This window comes from Erithacus rubecula (assembly GCF_903797595.1).
Source record: "Erithacus rubecula genome assembly, chromosome: 2".
In the NCBI taxonomy this organism is placed as follows: domain Eukaryota; kingdom Metazoa; phylum Chordata; class Aves; order Passeriformes; family Muscicapidae; genus Erithacus; species Erithacus rubecula.
The window spans coordinates 3,035,911-3,059,121 of NC_136685.1; the positions used below are offsets into that span (position 1 = coordinate 3,035,911).

The window sequence follows — 23,211 nt, forward strand, 5'->3', positions numbered from 1 at the left end:
ATCCCTGCATCCATCCCTGCTTCCATCCCTGCTGCTTCCATCCCTGCTGCTTCCATCCTGCTTCCATCTCTGCTTCCATCCCTGCTGCTATCCCTGCTTCCATCCCTGCTTCCATCCTGCTTCCATCTCTGCTTCCATCCCTGTTGCTATCCCTGCTTCCATCCCTGCTTCCATCCCTGCTTCCATCTCTGCTTCCATCCCTGCTTCCATCCCTGCTTCCATCCCTGCTTCCATCCCTGCTTCTATCCCTGCTTCTATCCCTGCATCCATCCCTGCTTCCATCCTGCATCCATCCCTGCTTTCATCCTGCTTCCATCCTGCATCCATCCCTGCTTCCATCCTGCTTCCATCTCTGCTTCCATCCCTGCTGCTATCCCTGCTTCCATCCCTGCTTCCATCTCTGCTTCCATCCCTGCTTCCATCCCTGCTTCCATCCCTGCTTCTATCCCTGCTTCTATCCCTGCATCCATCCCTGCTTCCATCCTGCATCCATCCCTGCTTTCATCCTGCTTCCATCCTGCATCCATCCCTGTTTCCATCCTGCTTCCCTCCTGGTTCCGTCCCTGCTTCCATCCTGCTTTCATCCTTGCTTCCATCCCTGCTTCCATCCTGCATCTATCCTGCATCCATCCTGAATCCATCTCTGCTTCCATCCTGCTTCTATCCCTGCATCCATCCCTGCTTCCATCCCTGCTTCCATCCCTGCTTCCATCCCTGCTTCCATCCTGCATCCATCCTGCATCCATCCTGCTTCTATCCCTGCTTCCCTCCTGCTTCCATCCTTGCTTCTCTCCCTGATTTCATGCTGCTTCCATCCCTGCTTCCATTGCTGATTTCATCCCTGCTTTCATCCTGCTTCCATCCCTGCATTCATCCCTGCTTCCCTCCTACTTCCATCCCTGCTTCTGTCCAGCATCCATCCCTGCATCCATCCCTGCTTCCATCCCTGTTTCCATCCCTGCATCCATCCTGTATCCATCCCTTTATCCATCCCTGCATCCATGTTTGCATCCATCCTGCATCCATCTCTGCATCCATCCTGCATCCATCCCTGCATCCATCCCTGCATCCATCCCTGCTTCCATGCCTGCTTCCATCCCTGCTCCTGGCTTTTTCACTGCTCCTCACTGCTTCCCTCTTCACTTTTTCCCTCCTTCCTTCATCCTGCCTGCCCCTCTGCTCCTGTTTCCATTCCTTCTCCTGCCCAATCCATCCCACCTCGTTTTCATACCTCCAACCTGCCTGCATCCTTCCTCAATTCCACCTCCAGCCTGCCTGTATCTCTCCTCCAGCCTGCCTCTGACCTTCCTCCATCCCACAGATCTTCCACCCTCTGCCATCCTATCCCATCCCATCCCATCCCATCCCGTCCCATCCCATCCCATCCCATCCCATCCCATCCCATCCCATCCCATCCCATCCCATCCCATCCCATCCCATCCCATCCCATCCCATCCCATCCCATCCCATCCCATCCCATCCCATCCCATCCCATCCCATCCTCCATCCTTCCTCCTGCCTTTCTCCCTTCCTGCCATACTCCATCCCATTTCCTTTTCATCTTCCAATCTGCCTGCATTCCTCCTCAATTCCATCTTTATTCGTCCTTAATCCCATCCACATCCTTCCTGCTTCCTTCTTCCACCCTATCCCCATCCCATCTAGTTTTCCTCCAGCAATCTGTTTGGATTTTCCCTGAATCCCACCTGTATCCCACCCTTTGCTGTCTCCCCAGCACTATCCTGTCTCTGTGCCACTTCCATTCTGCAGCATCCCTTGAAGTTTTCATCTGGAAATGCAGAAATACTTCACTGTGTTACCATGCAGAATTATTTCCCCTCATTTTGGCCAATTTTCAGGAGTATGAACAAAAATCATCTCAGAAGCCAGTTTAAAGTTCTGTTCTAAACCACAATGACACTAAAGTTTCTCTTTAATAAAATAAAAATTATTTTCTCACCCTTCTCTGTGAGGAAGAGAGAAATACTATACTCCCCACTATCCTCAGAAATTAAAAGACTGTGGGGCCTGGAACCAAAAATAATTAATCAGTGATCAAAAATCAGTGAGCATATCCCTTTTTCCCCCTTGGTTCCATTTATATCAATCAATTTTTGGTGACACTCATATTTTAAAAATTTATTTTGGTTTGAGAAGATTTCTTAGTGAAGTGATGAGAAAAATCAGAACTTTAATACACTTTTATTACATTTAATGCACTTGACTGCACAACTCAGTACTTAGGCAGTAAAACTGGAGATATTTTTGATGTCTTTAAATGTTTTTATTCTTCAGTGCTCTGTGTGCAGTGGCCCTTGGACCACTGCATGCCTTTGCATGTAATATTTAACCACCCCTTCACTATGTTTTTATTTGAGCTTTAGAAATTAAATTAATTTTTTAAAAAATCACTTGTAACCTGCTGACTTTCCACTGACTCCACAGGATTTCTTCACTCTCCTTGTGAAGGTAGATTTCAGTTTTCCACCTTGTCTGCGAGGTTTTGTTGGCATAAAACACAGCAGAAATAACCTGGATTTTGTCCTGCCCTTTGCACAATCCGGCTCCAAAAGCCTCCAGTCACGTGGAGCTGCAGTCAGGACATCACTTATCACTTATTTCTCCCAGTAACTCAGCCAGTTCCCTCTGAATTCCCCACACCTCCTCATTCCCAGCTGGGTGTTCACCCAGAAATCACAGAGCAGTGATTTTAAACCTGTGCAGTCCCATAAAACACCTTTTATTTTGCCTTGCTCTAGCCCATCCTTCAGGCTCTGCTGGTGTCCTCTGTGGGCTCTTCAGGAGGGAACAGCTGCCTGATCTTCCTGCAAGCATTTGGTGTCTTTTTCAAGAAATGAAAATATGAAGTAAAACTTTGCACACAGTGCCGACTTTCTGCCCTCTCTGGGGAAGTGTCACAAGTTGCTGCCCCTATTGCAGTTGGTTTGGAGTGAAAAATGTCAGTTTTTGAGATAAGTTGGTCGTTTTTGAGATAAGATGCTCCAGGAGCTGGAGCCCCTCTGTAACAGGCTGGGAGAGCTGGGGATGTTCACCTGGAGAAGAGAAGGATCCAGGGAGAGCTCAGAGCCCCTTGCAGAGCCTAAAGGGGCTCCAGGAGAGCTGGAGAGGGACTGGGGACAAGGGATGGAGGGACAGGACACAGGGAATGGCTTCAAACTGCCATTGGAATATTGTTTTCCCATTTGAGAAATCCCAGAGAGTTAAAAAATCCCTTGTGTGCCCAAACCAGGCATGAAGCAAACTCCCTGTTCCCTCATGGTATTTTTTTAGTGTATCAGAAAAAATGAATGGTGTTTGCTGAGGCTTTGGCCTTTGGAGCACAATCCACCACTACAGGAATGAGATAAGGAAATGGGTCAGGAGGCCTTGGGCAAACCTCTTTTATCACTGATTTAATCAATGTTGATTGAATCATGGTGCCCCTGCTTCAACACTGAACAGCAAATAGCTCTTCACCAAGCTGCTTCGGGGTCAGCACCTATAGGTTTTAGAAAAAAAAAAAGTTTCTATGTATATTCATCTCCTACCATAATTTTTTAATGGTCTCAATTAATGCAGTAAGTTGGTTTTTTTTTTTTTTTCATTTTCAGGGTTTAAAACCATCATTGCTTACAAAAAGCGGATGAAATGCGGGTTTATTTAATAACCAAATAACTCTGCTTTGCTTGGGGTAGAAGTGAATTGTGCTCCTCCCTGAACTCAAAACCTGTCCATCTGGGCTGCCAGGTCTGCTTTGGGGAATATCCACCCTGATTTTCCCTGATTCATCCTTTTCAGATCCTTTTAAACACTATAATTTTACCGCTGGAGCAGCATATACAAGATTTCCCTCTGAAGTTCTTTTATTCTGGGCTTTGTGTCCCTCTTTTGGCAGTGTCCAAGGCCAGGCTGGATGGGGCTTGGAGCAACCTGGGACAGTGGAAGGTGTCCCTGCCCATGGTAGGAGAATTAAATGTGATGAGCTTTAAAGTTCCTTCCAACTCAAGTATTTCTATGATTCTAAGATTTCTGTGACATGATTTGGCAGCAGCAGAACATCTCTGAGGCTTTAATGGGAATAATGATGGTTATTACATGGCTGCATCAGCTGCCAAGGTAAAATACTTGCCCAGGGCAACTAAAACAGGATTTTGTAAAGCCATAATGCTGCCTGGTAAATCCTTGCTGGAAGGGTTGGGCAGCAATATAATCCTCACCTCTCCATGGCAGCTGGGACATCCTGAGCTCAAATCCTCACCCCCCAAACATTCAGTGTCTGCCAGAGTCACTGCTGGAGCACGTGGCTTTAAAAACTCACTCAAACATGCCTTGTTGGCTAATTCTGATGGATTGAGGCTTGTCTGGTGATTTCAGGGTTTGTTGACTGGATTTTTTTCTGTCCAGACAGAAAATGAGCTTTGCTGCCTTGTTGAGCAAGAGACTGTCCTGGCTGGTGGGAACTGTGTGCTCCTGATGTGGATGGGAGATAATTTAAGGCATCAGGAGGTTTTGGTGTCCTACATCCCCTGGACACCCATCAGCAGTACCTTTAGCCTCATGTGCTGATGCTGCTTAACAGACTGAAGGCTTCTTCTAAATCTGGAGGATTCTGCAAAATCCTCCCCCTGTGTGGTTTCTGCAAGTCCCTGCAAGCAGAGAGCTCCAATTCCCCAAAAATCCCTGCAAACAGGGAACTCCAGTTACACAACCCCTTGGCCACAGTGACTCAGCAGGGCTGGCTCACGAGGAGCCCTGTGACCAGCCAGGAGGTGACTCAGGAGCAGGTGACATCAGCAAAAATCTTCTTCCCAGCATTGCTGGGACTAATCCAGATCTGGGAGAGCAGTGAGACTCTGAGGGATGAATTCTGCTGGCCCTGGATGGATGTGGAGAGGCAAGGACAGGGATATTATTAATTCCTGCAAAGTTTATGTCCCTTTGCAGGGTAATTAAAGTGTTCCTCAGCACCAGGATAAGGCAGACTCCCTGTCTAGTTTAAACATTGATAGTTTGATGTATTTTTATTGAGGATCTCTCCTTGGTTCTCCTGCTCCACCTATTGTGAACTCTGCTGGCCCTGGATGGATGTGCGGAGGCAAGGACAGGGATATTATTAATTCCTGCAAAGTTTATGTCCCTTTGCAGGGTGATTAAAGTGATCCTCAGCACCAGTGTAAAGCAGAGTCCCTGTCTAGTTTAAACATGAATAGTTTGATGTGTTTTTATTGAGAATCTCTCCTTGGTTCTCCTACTCCATCCATTGTATCTTCCTGGGGTGTCTCCCCTCCTAATTCTCCCAGCAAACATGGTCAGCTGTGCCCAAGGACATGCCAAGCTGCCCTCATCCAAAAGTGGAAAAGTTTTTCCTCATATATGGCACATCAGAGAGACAGAGAACAAGCTTGAGACTTTGGAGAGCTGTGTGAATGTCACTGCTCAGCATGGCCAGACCTGTCTTCCCACTCTCCCAGCAATTTTTGGCTGCAGCACTCCTGGAGCCAAAGGTGGAACTTGGTGTTTATCAGAGCTGAGTTTTCCTCCATGAATCTGACAGATTTTTGAATCTATGGGAATTTGTTCCCTGTACTTTCTCTGTCCTGGCAAGGGATTGTGTTTCTCAGCTTTTGGGGCTGGGGCAGCTCCCCAGAGCTGTGTCCCCATCACTGGGGCTGGTCAGGGCAGCTGCTCTGGCCCCACACAGTGCAGGATGTTCCTTTTGGAAGCCTTAACTCCAGGGTACCTTTGCCATGTGTTTCCCATACAAGGTGTCATAGAATAATTCAGTTTTGTAAAGATCCCTGAGACCATCGAGTCCAACCTCCCCCAGCACTGCCAAGGCCACACTGACCAATGTCCCCAAGTGCCACATCTACATGGCTTTTAAATCATCCAGAACTCCAGCACTGCCCTGGACAGCTGTGCCAGGGTGGAGAACCCTTTTAGTGAAGAAATGTTTACTAATATCCAATCTAAACCTCTCCAGGTACAATTTGGTGTCATTTTCTGTTGTCCTGTTCCTGTTCCCTGGGAGTAATCTTGACGCCCCTGGCTGTCCCCTCCTGTCAGGGAGCTGTGCAGAGCCAAAAGGTTCCCCTGAGGCTCCTTTTCTCCAGGCTGAGCCCCTTTCCAGCTCCCTCAGCCTCTCCTGGTGCTCCAGCCCCTTCCCCAGCTCTGTTCCCTTCCCTGCACACACTCCAGCCTCTCAATGTCCCTCTTGCCAGGAGGGTCCCAGAGCTGTCCCCAGCACTGGAGGTGTCCCAGCACAGGGGACAGACACTGCCCTGGTGGACACATCATTGCTGGCACAGCCCAGGTGTCCTTGACCTTCCTGCCCACCTGGGCACACCTGGCTCACACCCAACTGGGTCAGGCCTGTTCAGACACTTTGGAGCAGACACTGGGATCTCTGTTCCCTTTGTGGTACACTCCTGACTGTTCTTGCATTCCAGGAATTCAGGAGTGCTGGGGAGTGCTCAGAACTCAGCTGCTCTGCCCAGTCACCTGATCCTGACCTTGCTCTTCCACTTCTTGCTGAGGTTGTGCTTTTGAGCCCCTCAGCTGCAATCTGTGTCCATCCATCCTGGCTTGTGACAGAAAGTGAGACCTGACTTCCCCCCTGTGCCTGTCTGTGCTCACCACTGCCCAGATGACAGCTGTGGGATGGGGACATCTAAGGATGAGGACAGATCTTATGCTTCAAAAAGAAACCTCCAGCTGGCTTCAGAGGAGAAAATCCACTGGAAAGAAGAAGTGAGAGAGAAGTGGGGACTGTGACATGTGAGAATTTGCATCCAAAGCACTTTTCTGTGAGTGTTGTACATAGGGAAAGCAAAACTGAGGGAAGTTCCTTGTCCCTTGCTGTTCTTCTTGACCAGTGTGTCAACAACTGGCCATCCTGGCTTTACTGGAAGGGCTCTGGGCACAGCTTTTTGAGGGAGTGTTTCACAATCTGCCCTTTCTCTGCAGGCTCAGAGATTGGCCATGGCCCAGATCAGAGCCTGAACAAGGGGATCACCTGAGCTCTTGGCTCCTCCCACACTCACCTGAGCCTTCTCAGCACAGGGCTGGGAAGGTGTTTTGGCCAAGAAATGGGGCTGTGATTGCCCTTGTCTATTCCAGGAGATCCCCAGACTCCCATTTGTGTCTGTGACTTCCTCTCTTGATGTCTCCTGCTCACAGCATCAAACACCCATTGGGTGGGGGGGTTCCCTAGACCCAAACATTTGCTCTGTGTTGTTCCTGGCTTGGAAAGGTGGTACAGGGATGGAGACTGTGTCTGGTACAGGCAGAATTTGGCTTCAGGGAGAGATCATATTCTCTGCAGAGCGATTTTAAGTTTCCTCTTGGCAGAAGGGAAACTGAGGCAGGAAGGCTCCACCCCACAGTGAGTCCAGCTGGAGAAAGCCACAGTGCTGGCCCATGCAGAGCCCTGTGCAGTGAGTTCATTGTGCTGCTGTCCTCCTCTGACTGCAAAGGCACAAGAGCTGCTGGCTCCTAGCAGGAAAGGAAACCACTCAGGATTCTTTGGAAAAGGCTGTTTTTGTGAAAGGTTATCTCAGCCAGGCTCCCAGTGACGTGGGAGGGTCTGTCACATGCCACCAGCCACTGGGGACCCATTTTCTCCTGGAAACCCTGTTTTCCCTGTTCTCTGCTTTGTTTATACATGAGCCTCAGGAGGGAAATGGAAATAGGAGAAGAACTGGTGGGACTGGATATCTGGGTCATTCCTAAGGAGCTGGGACAGGAAGGGAAAAGTGCTGGGAGGGTTTTCTGACAGCCAGCAGCAAGGGACCTGTGAGATGGGTACCTGGACCTGTTTGGGATGTGAGAGAGACTGGAAGTACATTGAATTTAATTTTAATTTTAACTTAATGTATTTAGAAAAGAAATATGCAGGATGAGAGAGCCAGCAGGGAGTTTCCTGGGACAGAAGTGACATTACTGTAAAAAGAGACATGCTGTGCCATTCATCCCAGCAGGATGAACCTCAGAAAGTCTGGGTTTGATGGAAGAGGCCAGACCAGAGGGAAAAATCTGCTTGGTTCAGGCTGCCCTGGTTTTTGATGCCATCTCGTGGTCCAGGGAGGTTTTACAGAGCAGGAAACTGTGGAGTTGGGCAGCTCCTGCTGTCACATCTATGCCAGAATCACAAAATCTGTCCCTGGCCCTGTCACTTTGAACAGGTCTCACTCCTGGAGGATGGTTTCCATCACCTCATGTTTGGGAATTGCCATCCTGACTACTCCATGGGAGCTGGGCTGTCTCATCCTGTCTCATTTTAAGCTCTTAAGCCTGGAACTCCTCTGCTCTGAGCCAGGCTGGGAGAGCTGGGGGTGCTCACCTGGAGAAGAGAAGGATCCAGGGAGAGCTCAGAGCCCCTTGCAGAGCCTAAAGGGGCTCCAGGAGAGCTGGAGAGGGACTGGGGACAAGGGATGGAGGGACAGGACACAGGGAATGGCTCCTACTGCCATTGGGATATTGGGCAGGAATTGCTGGCTGTGACAGTGGTGATGCCCTGGCACAGGGTGCCCAGAGAAGCATCCCAGCACAGAAAGACAAAACACATCTAGAGCCTGAAATGCCAGGGGTGTGTGCCCCAGGAATGAAGAGGAAAACCTCCACATCGCAGAGGTTTGATCCTGTGTTGCTGCAATCCTGGTTGCCCAAGAGCTGTGTGTGCTGTGGTGCAGGGCAGGGATCTCTTGCACTGCTTGCTTCACATCTGCAGCTGCAGGGATTTGAGGGAGTGCCTCCAGGCTGGCAGGGGCAAGGCTGCCAGCTGTGAACAGATCTTCCCAGGGGATGCAGAAAAGTGAGGAGCAGACTCTGTCCTGTCTCACTGTGGAGGTTTGGGAGAGGTTTTGTGTTGTTCTCCTCTGGTGTCACTGATACAGGGGAGTGTGGGGTGGCAAAGTTTTTTTTGGTACTCAAATGCACCAATCTCACTTGTATGTGTAAGAATTCCCAGTTTAGGGTGACATTCCCTGTGGGTTCAGAGAGACAGGGTGCAGAAAAAAAATATTTCAACATCTGGGTAGAAAAAAGTGGCAGCATCTCTCCCTGGAAATCTCTATTTGGAGATAAGGATTGTGAAGGTTTGAGAGGGGAGCAGGTCCTCAGCACAAGGACAAGCACAGAGGTGCAAAGGACTTATAAATTATCTGCAAAGCCATGAGGAATTCACCAGCTGAAGAGCAGCCTCGCAGGTTCACACTGGAATCACCCCGAGGGGGATGTGAGACCATCCCAAAACAGCCACAAGGGGCTGGAACCGGCTCCAGGTTCTCTCCCATGGCTGATCTCCAAGGTGGCTCCACCCCTGCTGCCTTCCCAAGCCCTTTCCAAGCAGCCAAATCCTTCTGATAAATATAGCAGGAGGAAGGCAGCAGGTTTGGCTGGGGAAGAGCAGAGGGAACTGGCTCTGAGTCAGCTTTGTGCTCATTGCAACAGAGTCACGTGGAAGTGTTTAAACCAAGAGCTAAGTGCAAAGTTATGCTGTCCTGGGACTTTGAGAGGTCTTGGGCTTTGGAGGGGAAGTTGGCAGCTGGGTGTTTTTCTCAGCTGATGGGGTAACAGGTCAGATGGATTGGAATGGGCTTTTTTTAGTTTTGAGGTGACTCTTCTCTCCAGGGAACAGGGTGGCAGATTTCCCAACACACAGCACAGTCATGGAAGCAGGAATCATTTGAATTAATGGAATGGAATGGAATGGAATGGAATGGAATGGAATGGAATGGAATGGAATGGAATGGGATGGGATGGGATGGGATGGGATGGGATGGGATGGGATGGGATGGGATGGGATGGGATGGGATGGGATGGGATGGGATGGGATGGGATGGGATGGGATGGGATGGGATGGAATAGAATAGAATAGAATAGAATAGAATAGAATAGAATAGAATAGAATAGAATAGAATAGAATAGAATAGAATAGAATAGAATAGAATAGAATAGAATAGAATAGAATAGAATAGAATAGAATAGAATAGAATAGAATAGAATAGAATCACTATCTCCAGCTATCCTTGTGCTGAAGGAGTAGCTGTGATCTTCATTTCCCTCCTCCCTCACTTTATTCCTCAATATTCCAGGGTCTTTTATTTATCTGCCAAGGCATCACTTGGCTGCAGGAAGCTCCTGGCATGGGGAAAGATGTGGGGACTTCTGGCTGCAGCCTCCACTGTGCCCAGTGCCCTGGTCACCTGCCTTGGGATGGACCTCATGGTCTGAGGGCTGACAAAACACCATGGGCACTCCCAGGAGGGGCCTTGCTGCATTTTCCAAGCATCTGCAGCCTCTCCAAGGAATTGTCCTGGCAATCCCTATTTGCTGGTGCTTACAAGGGCCACGAGCTCCTGAGACTGCCCCACTAAGGGTGGACATCAGCCATGGCAGTCCCCCTCTGGCAGGCAGCTGTCCCATGGGGTGGGCTGTGACACCTGTCCCATCTGAGGGGTAAGGGACAGCCCTGAGTCTTTCCAGCATCACAACCCTGAACTGGCACCCACCCAAGGCAACAAACACCACAGAGAGAAGGGATCCTCTCCTGGGAGTTGCTGGGACAGGGCTTGGCTCTCCCAGCATTGTCCTCCCATGGCCTTGAGCATCTCCCTCTCCACCCTGGTGCTGAGCTGCACGTTCCAAGGTGAGCCAGGCTGAACAAACAATTGCCCCCCAAAAACAGCACTGGCGCCTGCTGGGGGAGCCCAGACTGCTGTTTGTGCCAGAAGACACACAAACATCTCAGCTGAACAGCCCTGACCTCCTCCTCCTTCCCCCTTTTTGTGCTTATCTCTGCATCCCTGGGGTAACCCAGAGCAGAGATATTCTGGGAGCCCAGCACTGTTTCCTCCTTTGGAGCAGGGTCAGCACCACCACCCTCTCCTGGCTGCACCCCACGGGATGCCCGTGCTCCCCTGGGATGCCTGGGGCTATCTCTGGCAGGACATCAGCCAGGGGAGGAGGAAACTCTGCGACAGGAGCCCCTGGTCCAGGAGCCAGGCAGGCTGGAGGGTGCTGAGCAAGGAAGAAAAACAGGAAAGTGGCGGCAGATAAGGGAAGAAGGACCTGGAAGAGGAATATTGAGGAATAATGGAGGGTAGGAGGGAAATGAAGATCACAGCAGACATTGTGCCGTGAGAGGAAGCTGCTGGAAGGAAAGCAGCCCAGAAATATCCTTCTCATTGTGCTGGGAAATGGGTCTCGGGCTCACAGCATGGGGATGCTCAGCAGGTCTGTGTGCAGGGGCTGTCACACACCCACAGGGCCATTCCTGGCTGGGGAACTCCAAAACAACCCTGTGAGAAAATGGTAATTAGCCTGTTGTGAAGACTGCTAATTAATCTTTGTGGCCTGTTTCCCACTGTTGTGAAACTGAGCCTCAAAGAGGGACAATCCTGGGGACAGGGACAGTCCTGGAGGCTGGATGGGGCTCTGAGAAGCCTGGAACAGTGGAAGTTGTCCCTGCCCATGGCAGGAGGTGGAACTGGATGATCTTTAAGGTCCCTTCCACCCCAAACCATTCTATGATTTCATGGCTCCATATCCCAGGTGTGTCCTGACTCAGGTGCCCTGGGCAGGTGTCCTGCTGTTTTATCTTAATGTGGCAGAACATAGTAACTGCATTTCCTGCCTGGTTTCTGCAGACACCTCTACTTTCTGCTGATCCCTCAGGCACTGATCACTTCCAGGTTCTCACCTTGGAGCAAGTCCCACTTGTGGCTCATGGAAATCTTATCATTACTCCAAGACACTGCCTTTCTTCTAGATTTACATGGATAAAAACCCATCCTGATCACGGCCATAACCTGTGCAGGTGCCCTCCCCAAAACACAGATGGATGCACTGGGGGCAAACCTAACCTGGTGTTCCTTCAGAATCATTTCTGTGGGAATGTCCTGATGGTCAAAGTGTGCTGAGGGTTTAGCTCGGTGCTCACTGGTCAGTGTTAAAAGCAATGAGTGACTCATTTAAAAGTGCAGACAAATTTAATTCCCTCCTGGATGGGAGGGATTATCCCAGTCTTGCCAAGGTAACTTGCCAGCAGTGAGGGTCTGGTAGATGATAACCCCAGAAGGAAAGGGGTCAATCCTTCAGACACAGCAGAGGTTGAGGAGATCTCTGTGTGCTGGTGTCCCCTGGGATGAGATGGGATGCAGAACACCAGCTCTCCTGCCAGACAGGGGGTGTGAGCAGAGGAGCCTGAGCAGAATCATCCCAGTGACCTGATCCAGGAGCCATCACTGACAGGGCTGGGGATGGAAACTGAAACTCCAGCCTCAGAGTCACAATCATGAGCACAAAGAGAACTTGACCAGGATATGGTTGGTGACACATCCTGGACATGAGATGGGATGTGAGAAAATGGTGCCTGAGGCAGCTGTGATGCAAAACTGCAACTAATTAGGGGGAAAAAGAAAAAAGTTTGTGCAGAGAGGAGCTGCTCCTCTTTCCCTCTCCAACATAAAAGGAATGAAGTGAGAGATGCATGTTAAATCCAGCTCTGGGGTCAGCAGCAGAGAGAATCCAGAGGAAACCATGGAGATGCTCCAGGGCTGGAGCCCCTCTGCTCTGAGCCAGACTGGGAGAGCTGGGGGTGCTCACCTGGAGAAGAGAAGGATCAAGGGAGAGCTCAGAGCCCCTTGCAGAGCCTAAAGGGGCTCCAGGAGAGCTGGAGAGGGACTGGGGACAAGGGATGGAGGGACAGGACACAGGGAATGGCTTCCACTACCAGAGGGCAGGGATGGGTGGGATATTGGGAAGGAATTGTTCCCTGTGAGGGTGGGGAGGGGCTGGCACAGGTTTCCCAGAGAAGCTGTGGCTGCCCCTGGATCCCTGGCAGTGCCCAAGGGCAGGCTGGATGGGAATTGGAACAACCTGGGACAGTGGAAGGTGTCTCTGCCCATGGAAGGTGGGGTGGGACTGGATGAGCTTTAAGGTTTCTTCCAACCCAAACCATTCAGCCCTGAAAAAGCTGATTTGAACAGAACCTGACCTTGAATACTCCCAGGAATGGGGCAGCCACAGCAACCTGTTCCAGGGCCTCACCACCTGCATTGCAAAAACCTTTTCTCATATCTAATCTTAACTGACTCCCCTTTAGTTTAAACCATCACCCTTTGTCCTGTCACAGCAGGCCCTGCTAAAAAGCTTGTCCCCATCATCTTTTTTTGCACTGCCTTCATCCACAAGCTTCATGTTTTGGTCTCAAGATGACAAGAGAGTCACTGCTGCAGATCATCCATGAGAAACCCACTCATCTCTGCCCCATGCCCAAGTTACAGAAAGTCTCTGCACATGTGGGATCCACATATTTTGGGATCTACTTTTATCTCAGATTATCCAGCTGGTGTCTGACAGTGGTTGGTGGGCTGACCTCCCATCTCTGAAGGCATTTTTGCAGTATTTCACCACGTGACTGGTGAGTGACAGGGCTGTTGTGGGGCTGATAACTGGATTAACTCATCCAGAATTGCCTCTGCTGCACTCAGCAGCACCTCAGATCATCCCCCACCATGTCAGCTCACAAAATCCAAAAGCCCCTTTTCCATCCTGTGCTTAGCCCACCACAGTCTGTCACCCCCAGGGACCCTGCTAATGAACTGTGCTTGAAGAGCAGCATCTCCCAGCACATTGCAGCTCCCAGAGCAGCATCTCCCAGCTATCAGCTCCCAGAGCAGCATCTCCCAGCAGATATCAGCATCTCCAGCACATTGCAGCTCCCAGTGCAGCATCTCCCAGCAGGTATCAGCTCCCAGTGCAGCATCTCCCAGCAGGTATCAGCTCCCAGAGCAGCATCTCCCAGCACATTTCAGCTCACAGAGCAGCATCTCCCAGCACATTGCAGCTCCCAGAGCAGCATCTCCAGCACATTGCAGCTCCCAGAGCAGCATCTCCCAGCACATTTCAGCTCCCAGAGCAGCATCTCCAGCACATTTCAGCTCCCAGGGCAGCATCTCCCAGCACATTTCAGCTCCCAGAGCAGCATCTCCAGCACATTGCAGCTCCCAGAGCAGCATCTCCCAGCTATCAGCTCCCAGGGCAGCATCTCCCAGCAGATATCAGCTCCTGAGGGAACAGGCTGCCCAGGAGAGAGGGTGCTGATGGTGAAACCCCCATTAATCACAGCAGCACAGCCACCACCTCCCCATCCCAGCTAATCACAGGACTAATCACAGCCCCAAGTAGACAAAACATCCACATTTTTCCCCTCCCATGTGTTTTCTCTCAATGTCAGGAGTTGACTGGTGCTCAGATAGGGCTGCCTCTGGGTTGTGGATCATATATTGAAGGGTTGTGTTGTCATCCAGCCTCATCCTTGGAAACATCAGCCTATGGAGTCCATAATGCAAATCCTTAACTCTTTGTGGTGCAGAGTCCATCATGCAGATCCTAACAGGCATATCCATAACTCCTCCTTGGGGAGATAGAGCTGTTCCCATGCCAGCCCCAGTTCACCTTTGCTTCCACAGCTGGTTCCTTTGGGAAAGGAACCTCCTCACCGTGAAGTAAAACCAGGGCAGCATCTTCTTTCCTTGAAAGCAGGAGCATGGAGAGAGTGATTATTTAATTTCTGTTATTTTTTATCTCACCAACTGTATTTCATTTGAAGTGGCTGTTATAGGCCAAGCAGACATCCAAAGCTTTGAGAGAAAAGGGGCTAATGACAAACTTGGGGTATGCATGAACTTGGAATAAATGCAGTGATTTCCAGAGCAAATGTACAGAACCTCTGAAATTTGGAAGGAATTCTTTACTGGAGGGGTGATGAGGTTGCCCAGTTGTATATTCCCCATCACTGGCAGTGTCCAAGGCCAGGCTGGATTTGGCTTGGAGCAGTCTGGTATAGTGGAAGTTGTCCTGCCTATGGAAGGAGGTGGAATAAGATGGACTTTCAGGTCCCTTCCAAACCAAAGCATTCTATGGCTCTGTGAAATCACATCTGTATTTTTAGCTTGTCCTGCAGACCTCACTGGGACGTGTTGCCCTTGCAAGTGCTGCCAGCTCCACATCTCTGTCACCAGGATGTGCAGCTCCATAAAACCTTCCCTTCACCCAGCTGCTCCTGCAGCACAAACTTTGCTGTTTGTTTGTTTTTTGCCTCAGGACCATGGCAGGTCCTCCAGGCTGTGGATGAACTTCCAGTCTTAAAGAATCATTCCCTCCATCTCCTCCAGGTGAAGACTGGGAAGGGCAGGCTTCAGGTTCTACCCTACAAACCTGGGCTGAAGGCCCAGAGCTTGAGAAAAGTGACAACATCAGAAACCCAGCCAGATGCAGCACACAGTTCACAACCACAGAGGCAGTGCTGGGGTTCCAGCAGCTCTGTTGTGATACAGCTGAGATATTTTCCACATTAATGTCTTTCCTGCTGGCTGGAGCTTCCCCCTGCCCTGGGAAGGATCTGCCTGACACCAAGGAGGGGTCAGACCCCTTGGGGTCCTGATAGCCCATCCAACATCCTTGCAGAAACTCTCCTCCTTTGTCCATACACCCATATGAATGAAGAGATGTGTTTGCAGGAAGGGTGTTTTCAGATCTCACCCAAGGAATTTAGGACTGGCTATTCTATGTCAGGAGGACTTGGGTCTGACACAACTGCTTTGACAACACATTGCTCCAAAACCTTCTTTTAGCTCTCCTTCTTCCATAGATGTGGGATTGTGGGGTGGGTGGAGGATGGGCTGGGTGGCCCTTCATGCCCATGCACCTCCCCTCCTTCCCTCCTCCTCCTCCCCATCACCCTCCCCAACCCCTTCCACTCTTCTCAGCTATGATAAACTCGCTGATGGAAAAATGTTGTCACACATATCTCACTTCCAGTGCGTGGGAGTCGCTGATAACAGCATAAAGATCTGGACAATAAAGGCTCCTGACAGCTTTTGTGTCCATCCTGGGCACGGGGGACTGTCCTGGAAGAACCTGTGGGATTTGGGGAAGGGTCCTGGGGAAGAGGAGGAGAGGGGATAGGACTCAACCACCCTCCTCATTTGGGGTGCAAACCCATTCCCCTGCACATTCCCCAAATTCCACCCTGCTCTGGGGCACTTCCTCAAGGTTTTGGCTTTGCTGTTGTGCTGGGGAGCAGCCCAGCAGCTGCTGGCCAGTGTTTGTTTTGGAGCTGCCCCATCAGGCAGCTCTCCCTCCGTGGGGAGAGGGGGCTGTGCTGCTCCAGAGCTGCCTCCCTTCACGGGGAGCTGCTGAAAGAGCCCAGAGCAGCTCGCCAGGAGGGTGAAGTCATTTATTTATGCCTAGGAAAAACGTGTACTTTATTACACAGCCTCTGAGGTGCTGGGGCTGAGCCCCTGCCAGGGTTCTGTGCTGATGTGGAGAGCAGAGGTCAACACAGGGCAGTGCCTGTGGTCATGCTTATTTCCATCTCTTGTCGGGATTTTTGGGAAATAGATAAATAATAATAATAATAATGATTATTATTAATAATAATAATAGAAAATATATTTTCCCAATTTATTAATGGGAGAAAAAGGAAAGTGCCAGGGTTTGGCTGGCAGAGGTTCATTTGACACAGAATCACGCAATTATTTAGGTTGGAAAGGACTTCCAGGGCCATTGAGTCCAACCTGTGACTGATCCCCACCTTGTCACCAGCCCAGAGCACTGAGTGACATGTCCAGTCATTCCTTGGACACCTCCAGGGATGGGGACTCCAAACCTTCCTAGGCAGCTCCTTCCAATGCCTGACCACCTTTTCCATGGAGAATTTCCTCCTGATGTCCATCCTGAACCTCCCTTGGCACACCTTCCAGTTTTTCACCATCTATTTTCTCACTCCAGTTACAACAACTGACAATGGCTTTTGCAGAAAACCTTATTTATTCCAAGCAAAAGAAAATCAATTTTATAAATTTTCCAGCTGGAAGGAGACCTACTAGTTGTTTAGATTTCTATCCCAATCCTCAGGGACTGTAAGTGCTCTCCCCAAAATCTCCCTTTCTCTCCAGTGCACTGGTCTCCAAAGTGAGCATGATGACCCATCAGAATGGGGGGAAAAACATTATTTCTGACATTAATAAATAATACAAAATTAAATTTATTTTAAGACCACTGCTATAGGGAACTGTCTCTCTCCTTGGGCTCCCATGTCCCACAAGACTTTTTCCTTCTGAGGGCTGTGTTGTAGGAGATAGGAAACCAAGTTTTACCTGGATTTAGCCAGAAATATTTCACACTTTTCTAATCAAACCACCTTTCTGGGGGAGAGAAGAAAAGAGGGTGTGGTGTTACCATAATCACTAATGAATGAAGGTTTTCCATTTCACCTTGGAGAAAGTTGCCAAAACAAGAGGAGGACACAATGGTCCATCCCAAATCCATTTCCTTGGTAAGTTTATAGACCAACCCAAGAAAAACCAAACCTGAGCAGAACAGAGCACTTGTTTCTGTTCAGGTCTCTGCCTGAGAGCATGCCAGACCCCGAGCTTTGGATATGGGAAAAATTAATTTATCTCGCTCCATCTGCCTTGACCTTCTCCTCTGATGGCAAAGGGGCGTTTTCAAACCTTTTTCCAGATGGATTTTCCAGGTTGTCTGCCTGGGATAGGGGAGGTTAAACCCTCCCAGGAGCAGGTCTGGGTGACAGCATCGCCCTTGACTCGGGTTTTGGCGCAGAGGCGCTTTCCCCTTCTCCATCTGGCTCCATCCTGCTGGGAGTGATTTCCCACTGCCAGCGAGCTCAGACACACACAGACACATCCCTGTGCTCACATTCAGGGGCTCCCCAGCTCCTTTCCCTCGCAGCTCTGGCATCCCAGCCCCGGGATGTCATCCTGTCATCCTGCCCTTGATAAGGCACAGGGGCGGCTGCCAGAGGAAGGCTCCCAGTTGCTCCCGGCGCCAGCCTGGGTAGAGGCAGACGTGTCCAACCCTCTGAAGGGCCAAAAACAGATGACATCACCCCCTCATCGTGTCCATCCTCCCCCCAGAATCCCTATCAGCCCCACGGAGAGGCTGCGCTTGGAGCAGCGAAGGAAAAGGGGAGGAGGTCGGGGAAAAGGAGGGAAGGCAAAAGGCTGGAGCTGGGAGTTGGTTACTTTGGCAAAAAGACAAAAGTTCTGCACAACTTCACCGGCCAGACTTCAAAAAGGTGGAAAAACTGGAGGCTCAGTTGTGGCAGGTCCTGTTATCGAGGGGAGCCTTATCTCTCGATGGGGCTGGTGGCTCCTGCGAGCCCCAGTGGCTGCAGCTTTCCCCTCTGGCTGAGCTTTCCCAGCTCCCTGAGGAGCCAGGCTGCCACTCAGAGCAGAGGAGAAGCATTCAGGAGAGGGGACAGCGTGGAGCCTTTCCCACCGTGTGTGCAGCCTGCAGAGCCACTCCACCAAGGGTGGGATATCCCAGCACAGAGCCCAGCAGTCCCTCACTGCTTCAGTTCATGGAAGCAGGAGGAGTGAGGGGAACTTTCCCTGCTCACAGTCCAGCCAGAGGTGGGTCAGATCTCCAGTGGATGTCAGCTGGCTCAGTTGGGTCACTGGTTTTACTGGTTTCCTCCTGGCCAAGGCTGGGATGGATAGCACAGTGGGTTTAGGTTGAAGCCAGGTGTGTAGCTAGGGGTTTTAGGGTGGGAATTTTCCCCACCTCATCTCTTCCATGCCCTAAGTACCACACTGGGTGTTTTCCAGAGACAAATCTTCCAGCTTTTCTCTTGAGGAAATTTCATAGCCATTCAAGCCATCTCTCTACTCACAGCTCCAAGACATCTCTATTCCTGCTGCTTTCCACCTCACCACCTCCAGGGTGAGGATTTGCTTTGGGGCCCTGCTCCAGAGCACACCACAGTGGGAAATTCCCCTTCCTTCAGTAAACAGCAGTCCACACCCAACAGCTCTTACACCCTGCTGAGGAGTGAACTTGGTCTTGGCTCATTTCCACTCATAATTCTACTCAATAAATCAGCCTATGCAGGACAAGAGGCAGTGATACCCCTCAGGTGATATTGGGATAGAGTTTGGAATAACTTGCACTATGGAATCAAGACTTCACCTGGAATTGCTCCATGCAGGAGCAGGGCAGATGCAGAACCGAGCACAATCCTTGTGAGCCTGAGTGAATTGTTTGAATTGTTTTCCTCATGGGGATTTCTCATCCTTACCCACCTTTACCTCCTCACAGAGGTGGATCACAGAATCATGGAATGGTTTGGGTTGGAAGGAAGCTTTAGGGGTCAGCTAGTCCAGCACTCCTGCAGTGAGCAGGGACATCCTCAAGGAGATCAGGTTGGATAAACTGAGTCACCCACCAAAATTCACCTTGTTGCTATGGGAGAGGAAGAGGAACTTCAGGAGGGAAAATCATACCTCTGTCTTCGATCCATCCCCTTGAAGAGGATGAATCCTGCCATGGCATCTTCTGAGCAGAGCTAGAAATTGAGGCTCTTGAAAGCAATGACCGAGAGGGAGGTGGAGGAGTGGGTTCAAAGAGAGATTTCATAACTGCTTGGACCAGCCCAGCAGATCCCTTTCTTGCTGACATTCTGGAAGGGCACCCCTCTCTCCTGTACCACACCTGCAACCTTTGTGTGGATGATTTGGATCCCCCAGTGAACCTCCAGCACCATCAACCCCCAAGCATCAGGCAAGGTGCTCCATCTGAGGGGAAACTGTCTTGGGTTGCAACATAAGATGTGTCCAGCAATGTGAATTCTGCCACCATCTGTTAAACCAGCTGGGGCAGTGCCCCTGATCTCCTGGCACATATTCTCTGTTAATGGGCCATCTTTAAACCAGCTGGGCAATCATCTTTATCTTTCCACAGCCCATCCTCCCTCCAGGAGATATCTCCTGTTCATGGCCAGTGAGTCCCAGTGCATGACTGATAAAATTCCATCATCCCACTGGGAGATGCTCCAGCCAGGGCAGGAGCCAAGCCTTTCCTACCCAGAGAAAAACTGAGATTTGGAACACCAGAGCAGCCTTTCCCACTGGATTCCAGAGGAAAACTGGACCTTTCCACATCATCCCTGCACCTTCAGAGGAAACTGCACCTTCTCCAGGAGCACTGCTCCAGCTGAACTACATCTGCCACTGCAGGAGGATGCAGCCACCATTGAATGGGACTGCTGCCAACACCCTGACTGACTGATGAGTGTCAGCTTGGATTCTGACTCTGGCAGGGTTTGGGGTTGTGTTTGGTAATGCTGCATTTCTATTTTAATTTTTTCCTAGTAAAGAACTGTTATTCCTATTTCCCATATTTTTTCCTGAGAGCCCCTTAATTTCAAAATGATAATAATTTGTAGGGAGGGGGTTTACATTCTCCATTTCCAAGAGAAGCTCCTGCCTTTATTGGCAGACACCTGTCCTCCAAACCAGGACAGAACTCTGCCCTCCACACCCAGCAGGACATAGAGACACCCAAGTGGTTTATTGGCGGCTGACAAACCGAGCTACGAGCGGAGGCACGGTGGTGTCTGGGGGCAGGCTCTGTGCACAGTTCTGGCTGCAGCAGCACTGTGCTGGCTCTCCTGGGGCTGTCACATCAGCCTGGGGTGGCTGCTGTCACCGGCAGCAGCGCAGGCGGCCGTTGCTGCAGCTCCCTTCCCAGCGCTCCATGTGGAAGCAGAGCCTCCGGCAGCGGCCACGGCTGCTTCTGCACTGCTGGCTGTCTGAAAGGCCTCTGGCTGCTGGGGAAAGAGGACAGGAAACATGGTTAGGAGAGATGGAAACTACTCAGAGCCCTCTAAATCTACAGGGAACTCCACTGGTGTTGGTGTTGCCAGTAGGGAGCACCAGGCGGGCAATGGTTTATTCTCAGTAAGCAGCAGGAAAATTCAGCTGGTTCCATGTGGATCAGATGTGCTTGGGAGAAGCTTCACCATCAAGTCCCAGCAAGGACTGGGAGTCACCTAAGAACTGGCCTGAGTGAGACAGCCAGGTTTGGCTTGGCTATGCTAGCTTAGATAAGTTAGTTGAGGTGGGACAGTATCAAAAGATGAGAAGAGCCTTTTGGAACAGGTGTTTCACCTGTTGTTTCCTTCAGAGATTTTTTTACTTCTTTGTGTTTTTGTTTGCTTCAAATTCTTTAAATCTTTTGCTGTTTTGATTAAAAGGGAATGTGAAGCATCTCTTTAGACACAGTAGAAATACCAAGTTTGGGGGTTCTGGGGGGTGCACCACCAGTGGAGTGGGTAAACCTTTCTCTCTCCCTTTGCTGTACCCAGGACTTCAGTTAAATAAATGAGAGCATAAACAGGTGAAGAAAGTGAAGCAAGTAAAACTCCTCTTCTTGGATATCAAGTTTGCCTTCTGTGAATGTGATATCACCATCATGGTGACATCACACCTGAATGAAACCTGAATTTCTGACATATGTATACAAGCAGCCAGTGAAAATGTAAAGCCAATGGATATTTTTCTATTCAACCAGAATCCCAAAAGAAAACAGACAAAAAAAAAAAAAAAAAAGGTAAATTATCTGTCTTTCCCCCTTCTTTTCCCCCCACTTAAAATGGTTTTGATTTTAGAAAATCAAATATGCACAGAATGATTTGAGTTGGATTGGACATTAAAGACCATCTACTTCCAACCTCCTGCCATGGGCAGAGACACCTCCCACTGTCTCAGTTTGATCCAAGTCCCATCCAACCTGGCCTTGGACACTTCCAGGATGAAGAGTCCACAGCCTTTTTGGGCATCCTGTGCCAGGGACTCACAACCCTCACAGCCAAGAATTCCTTCCTAATATATAATTCACACCCACCTTCCTTCAGCTTAAGACCATTCCCTGTGTCCTGCCCCTCCATCCCTTGTTCCCAGTCCCTCTCCAGCTCTCCTGGAGCCCCTTTAGGCTCTGCAAGGGGCTCTGAGCTCTCCCTGGATCCTTCTCTTCTCCAGGTGAGCACCCCCAGCTCTCCCAGCCTGGCTCCAGAGCAGAGGGTTCCAGCCCTGGAGCATCTCCATGGTTTCCTCTGGACTTGCTCCATCAGCTTCTGATGCTGGAGATCCCAAAGCTGGAGGCAGGTCTGCAGGTGGGATCTTACCAGATCAGATCACATCAGAGGATGAAAATCAACTCCCTCAACCTTCTTGTCACTCTTGCATCTTCCCCCATTTGCCACATCTGTATTCAACTCATGGAGAACGTAATGGGATTGTCCTTGTTTTGTGGAGGATGAGGCTTTTATCCTGGAGCAAAGCTCAGGCTCCTGGCTTAGGCTCAGCATTTCTGGGTGATTTTTGAGGGTGCAGAGAGGAGGGAATGCACAACCTATGAGCTCAGCACAGCTGCACCCAGGGACTTCATGGAGACCATCTCGGGAGAAACTTGCTTCCCTTGGAACCACGAGTTAGCTCAGCCTTGATTTGAGGACCTTGTCTTCTACCTCAGAGTAGGAACCTGCCTTTTCTCTCTCCACAGTCCTGCAGGAGCCCCTGTGAGAATTTTTGTCCTTACCCGGAGTGCCCTGGAGGAGGAGAATGAACAGGACTGCAAAGAGCAGCTGGAGAACCCGCATGGCTCGGAGTGGGTGAGGTCCCACCCCGAGGAGGAGGAGTGAAGGGCCCTAGAGAGAGGAAGAAGAGGGGAATCCTGGATTTATAGTGGCCAGGGGACAGTTGTGTAATTTTCCTGGACTGGAGGGAACTTTGTCAATCTCAGGTGCATTTCAACACAACAGCAAACAGTTGCACGGGGTGTGCTTGTTCTCAGTCACACTGGGTTACAGACAGAAAGTGTAAAGGGGAAGTAAAGGAAAAAAAATAGAAGGAAAAAACAAAACAAAAAGGGGGGCAAATCAGGGTTTTGTTGACAATTACACTGAGCACTAGGGAGTCTGCTACTGCTTGCTGCTGGAGACAGGATGTTGGGACTGACCCAGTCTGGCTCTGTGTTTGAAGGCTCAAGCATGTGGTGTTAAAATCCAGTCCAAGTGCTGGGTTTTGCATCATCAAACTGTTGGGTTTTGGTTTGTTCTTTTTCATTTTCAACTCTCACTCTCTATGTTTAGCATTGACACTGTCAAGCATGAAAAAACCCAGTCTCCTCCTCAGCACTCCCCAACACACAAAGCTGGCCTGAAAATAATGAAATCCTTAAAAAAATCATGGGTCTGCTTCAATTTCCCAACTTCCAGGCTGCAGAGAGGATGCTTGCCAAGGTTTTGTTTACAACTGTGGATAAAAAATGGCATTTTAATATTTTATTCATTTATGTACTTGTTCAGTGGGAAAGCAGGGATACCTCCCTGCAGTATTCAGT

General features: G+C 50.0%; 1 protein-coding gene across 1 annotated transcript in view; it reads left to right on the forward strand.

Annotated features, from left to right (window-relative positions):
- Positions 1–23,211, forward strand: part of LOC306798267 (gallinacin-9) — a gene marked incomplete at its 3' end in the record, with an annotated part of 229,457 nt that overhangs the window by 164,782 nt on the left and 41,464 nt on the right. The gene's annotated exons all lie outside the window — the stretch shown is intronic.